At 35.9% G+C, this 5,558-nt stretch overlaps 1 protein-coding gene across 1 annotated transcript in view; it reads left to right on the top strand.

Moving 5' to 3' along the window:
- LOC107595870 (lysine-specific demethylase 6A-like) overlaps positions 1-5,558 on the top strand; it is a 41,710-nt gene that overhangs the window by 15,986 nt on the left and 20,166 nt on the right. The window lies entirely within an intron of this gene.

The raw sequence follows: 5,558 nt of genomic DNA, 5'->3' as shown, positions 1-5,558 counted from the left end.
TATATATATATATATATATATATATATATATATACAGTATATATCTGTAAATATGTATACAGTATATATCTGTGTATATATATATAGTGATTTTGTTGAGCTTTACAGTCTTATCAGTAAATACACTGGTCTTTTTACTTATATTTTATTGCTTTTAGAGTGTGTGTTTTTGAGTGCTTTTTGGATCAACTTTAGTCTTTTTATGAATCTCATTCATTTTTTTTTTGCATCTCTACATGCTCTTCTAGTGTGAGTGTGTGCATGCTGAGTAGCCATCTGGGCTTAAGGAAAGATGACCTCTGTGCCGAGGATTTGATTTTTGAACTTATTGACTTCTTCCTCCTTTTTGAAAATGTTTCCCTTGTTCCTAACCTCTTCTCATCTCGTCTTGATCCCACTCACTGGTCTTAAGTGCACCAATGTGCTTGCTGATTTTTCAAGTTCATGAGGTTTATGGCATCAGATCCTCAGTCGGATACATAGCTGTATACATTACATAAAATAGGCTGTGAATGGTTGTTTTACTCATCAATCAGACAGTCTCTTCATAAGTGGGTGGTTCTTAAATTAAACTGCAGTGTCTGAATGTGTGTGAATGCGGTGCATTCGACATTGTCAACCATCCTTTAGTCTTCAGGGTATTGTGAGCCAGAGCAAATGAGTGAGTGCTAATAAGTCGCGAGAACTGCACGTGCAGCACGTCCTCCCTCTGCTTTGGGGAAGGAGTGGCAGGGGTTGGTTGGCAGCCAGCTGAATGTTCACCGGCTCCCTGTGTGTCCCACTTACGGGAACAAAGCCGCAGCTCTGAGGGCAGGCAGCAGTGCTGTCTTTACTCTCCCTGCATTCTGTGACTCTCTCCCATACAACCCTGCACTCCTCGAACATAACCCTCTGGTAAGTGTCTACTTGGGATGTTCATTTCGGTTATTTTTCCTAACTGTCAACTGACGCTCGTTAATCGATTATTAACCGTTAACCGACAAGATTATTTTAAATTTGAATTTAATTAAATTAGAAAGGATACGTGTCTGTGACCCGTTAAAAAATACTAACATTTGTTTCTGGGTAATTTTACATGCGCAAAAAGCAGCAAACAACAGAACATGAGGATTCACATGGTCTTCATATCACATCACGCACCTGCAGCGCTTCTGCGAGCTGAGAAAAACATAATAAAGCTAGGCTATAGGCCTATATATATAACGATAAATAAGCCTATACAAGAAATATAATTTTACTTAATAAATTAAGAAAACGAAAGAGAAATTGTGCAACAAGTAGTCTAGTATGCAGAGTTTGTTCATTTTTGTGTTGCGTGAAAGGAAACCAGAGGGCAGAAAGCGGCATCCTAGTTTCCTTTAGGCTTATTTTACAAAAGCACAAAGATTTGTTTTTATTGTGAATGTACACAAATAAAGGCAAACCTATTACAATTCCGATTATCTTTGACTAAAAGGAGTAGTTGCTTCCACTGTTAGAAGGAAATGATGGCGAAGCAAGCGCGCGCACACAGTTAAGCATTGCTACCTTGACAATGCAGCCTGCTCATTATCATAATAAAATAGTCAGTCAAACATATGGAAAAAAACACACTGCTCAGTTTAAATATGTAGTCAAATCTGTGCCGTTAAGCGTTATCACCACACCGCCGTGAATGATGTTATGCAAACCATTTTGTTTTACGTGGATATTGGAACGCGAGTGAAATAGGCTACATAATAAATAATATTTTGGCATTCAAATACATCGCGAATACGGAAACATTTGATTTTGTGTCGAATGAGAGACGCAACGTTGGTTTCAGTTTAGTTTTAGCCTAAATTTATTTGTTTTGGCTTGTCGTTTATTGCTTCTTATATTTGTAATTCTTGTTCTTTTCTAAATACTGTTAATTGAAAGGCTTTGTTGTGGAGTTAGGGGAACTAAAATAGCCTAGCTATGTTTACAGTGTTTATTATGTTTGTAAACATTTCGTGTCGGCATTAGGCCTATTTCTGAATGAAATAATAAAATGCGACTTGGACGTTGTTGTTTTTTTTTCCTCTAAAAAAAACTATTTTTTTTTATGTGCGTAGCATTTCAACTATGCCGCAAACCTTTTTAAATATTTTGATAAATTACTAAAAAAATTTATAAATTACTTTTTAAACTGATTGTATTAATCGGTCAAAATTCTTCACTGTCGGTTAACGGTTAACCGGTTAAAATGAACATCCCTAGTGTCTACAATAGGAGACAACAGGAGGTGATCTTGCTATTGCTCCTACGTTTTAAAACAATGTATCTGTTGTAAATGTGTTGCAAAAACGCTATGCTTTGTTTATTGCAGTGTCATCCCTTCTAACATCGCATTGTCATATAAACTGATATATTTATACTCCACCATCTGCATTTAGAAGTTTGATCTCAGTTCAGGATTGTGACGTGCATTTGAATCTAACATCGAAATTATGTTTATGCATAGTCATTTGTGGGATTTTTATTCTTTGCTCAATCATAGTTGCATTTAGAGATATGTGATAAACCTGTGTTGTTGTTGTTTTTTTTTGTATGTTTCAATATTAATTAGTACCAGATGATATTAAGCTTATTATTATATTTACTTATTATAAAAGCATACACTGTGTGTTGGCCATACATTTTTGACCATAAATAATAATGTTGATCATCCATAGCATAAATACAATCATAAACTCAAATGTCTATATTTGTTTATCACTAGTTGTGTTGCATACGGACCTTATTCAATTCTCATGACAGAAATTGTTACTGCAGCTACAGCATAATGGAAAGGTGACCAATCTAATGTAGAAATATTAATGAAAAGCGTTTATAACACACTATATGGCTGCTGTAAGAATTTATAGAGAAGAATTTAAAGTTATAGTATTTGATTCACTCAGACTAAATATGCGCATTGACTGACTAGACCAGATAAATAAATATATTTTGAGATTCCTGTCTTTCACCATTCTAGTTGATAGGACCTGTTCTTGTATGTCCATTATCCATATATAAATTAAATGCACAGGGACATTATCAAGATGGCTGCTTGAATCAACTGACTGGCCTTAAAGGGGCCTGTTAGGAGCTGTTCACATCAGACCCATACTTTGGTTAAACTGTGATGTAAGCTACTGTTCAAATGTTTGGGGTTGATTTTTATTTATTTTTATGGAAATTGTGAAAAAAAAAAGTTAAAAAAGAACAGCATTTAAAAAAATATATAAGTCTTTTGTAACTTTATAAATGTTTTTACTGTCACTTAGGCCTGTCACGATAACTTTTTTGTTGTGCGATATATTGCCCCAGAAATAATTGCGATAAGCGATATTATTGTCATTTTAATGACCATTTTATGCCACTGAATATATAATCATAATGTAATGGCATAATAATGCCTACACACTTACAAATGACAACAAACTTTTAATTTTGAAGAATATTTAGATCATCAAAATATTAGATGCCTTGAAAAACCTGAGTAAATAGTAAATAAACATTTTCTAACAAAAAGTGCAATGTAACAAGTAGAAAAAAAGAAAAATGCACAAAGAACTTGTATGGAGATGTTTCTCTGACCTTCTTTTCTCTGTGTTTTTCAGCAATAGTGTGCACCCTTAATTTACAATCACTACTTAGCAGTCAGATGTCCGTATGCACAAAGGCACAGACCCCTAAACAAGACCATATCTGCAGATTAAACTTTTTTTGTAGAAGCATATTTTAAATTTGAACTAGCACCTCATGACTACACCACGTTATGTACGAGAAGCTGCAAAAGATACTGGCGCAAGTGGAATGTACAAAACATGGTGACATTCATTTTTAAGTAAATATAATGGGCTAAATATTGCGTCACCAAAAATTAAAAAGCGATAAGTCGATATATATTGATTATTGCGACAGGCCTACTGTCACTTTTGATCAATTGTGTTCAATTGAATACATCCTTTACTAGATAAAACTGATAATTTCTTTCAAAAACTTACTGACCCCAATTTTTTAACAATTGTGTATCTGAATGTGTATGTGTGTCTAGACGTATATATATATTTTTTTTAAATCGTCAGTCTAGTATAGGCCACTTTGGCGTGAGTCGCTGCTATTTTGCTCTAGGCATAAACTGTGTAAAGATGCTGTGTAGAGTTAAAATTGGCTCAAAAATGCAGCTGTGTTGCTTTCTATTGCGCTTCATCTTCCTTTTTTTTTTATGAAGAACACTTCCTGAAAGTGTGTTTGTTCCATTATTAGAACGGTTGTAACGCCTGCTGATATGATGCACTGAATAGCCTGCCTCTTGCTTTACTCATCGTTTTTTTCCCTATTCTCACCTGCCCTTCCGTCCCAATTTCCTGCAGAGAGCTAGAGAGCGAAAGCTTACAGCAGGCATACTGTGTGTGTGTGTGTGTGTGATAAATGCCTGGAGGTATGAAGTGAGAGAGAGAAGGAGAGAGCAGCATGTCATCTCTCAGCTGCTGCCGCTGCTTTCTCTTGAATGTAATCAGTATTAGAGAGAGAGACACACTGGTAATCCTGCAGCATTATCTACTTGCCAGTCGAGAGCCATAGAGAGGGAGCGAGCATGTAGGAAGCAGTTGTTCAGTGGAGATCAGCTCAGCACAAAGGGCTTTCTGTGGTCAGTAATCCGTGTTTTTGTTTGTTGAAGGATGTCTGTATGAAGCCGATAGATGTGTGTTTGTATGTTTTTGACAGATGGTTGTGATGACTCGTTGGCATGTGAGTGCTGAGATTAAGTGTTTGACTTTCAATGCTAGTTCATGGCTAAATTAACTCTTGGTTACACACCATTTTAGATTTCCATTATTCAGAAATATGTGCATTTGGTGTCTATTGTGGTTATTGTCTGTTAATTTGACTCCAGTGATTCTATTTTATTGGACAGGCAAGCTATAAATGTGGACTGTTGGAAGTATCAGTCCTTTTGTGATCTGTCTTTGAGGTCTGTACTGAGGTCTGTCTGGACATCAGGACATTGTAATGCATGGCCATGTTCCTTAGTTGTTGCTATGCAGGTGGATGGGTTTTCTCTAGGTACCTCTATGCTGGGACAGGTTCAGTGCTTTATTTAATGAAGGGCAGAGGCTTTGATTTTGGGCTGGTTTCTTGTTAACCTGAGCAGCTGGTGAGTCTTCATGTCTGGGGTTGTTAAAAGGTTTGTGATTAGTGTTGTGATGATCCTGCTGCTCACAGAGGGTGTTTCTGTGCCCCGTGCACAACATAATGTACAACACTAGCTGTCTCTGACTGCAGGATCACATCCTCATGACCTTGCTGTGTTTCGTCTCTTGAGTCAAAATCATTTAGTAACTATATATGTGTAGACCTATATATATCAATGCCAATTAAAGACCAGTTTTTCCAATTCTCATTACCGTAATGCATCTGATTTTTTTGCTTTTGTGTTGACATCCTTAGTTGACATCCTTAATAGCTTTTTTTTAATTCCCCGTTTTATTTGTTTTTTGTTTTTTTCCCCCACTAGATTATTTTTATTTGTGTGTATGTATGTGTGTGTATATATATATATATATATA

Source organism: Sinocyclocheilus grahami, unplaced genomic scaffold (genome assembly GCF_001515645.1).
Source record: "Sinocyclocheilus grahami isolate Dianchi unplaced genomic scaffold, SAMN03320097.WGS_v1.1 scaffold209.1, whole genome shotgun sequence".
Classification (NCBI taxonomy): domain Eukaryota; kingdom Metazoa; phylum Chordata; class Actinopteri; order Cypriniformes; family Cyprinidae; genus Sinocyclocheilus; species Sinocyclocheilus grahami.
The sequence above is the reverse complement of the archived record's forward strand: the minus strand, read 5'-3'. Positions and strand labels throughout refer to the sequence as shown.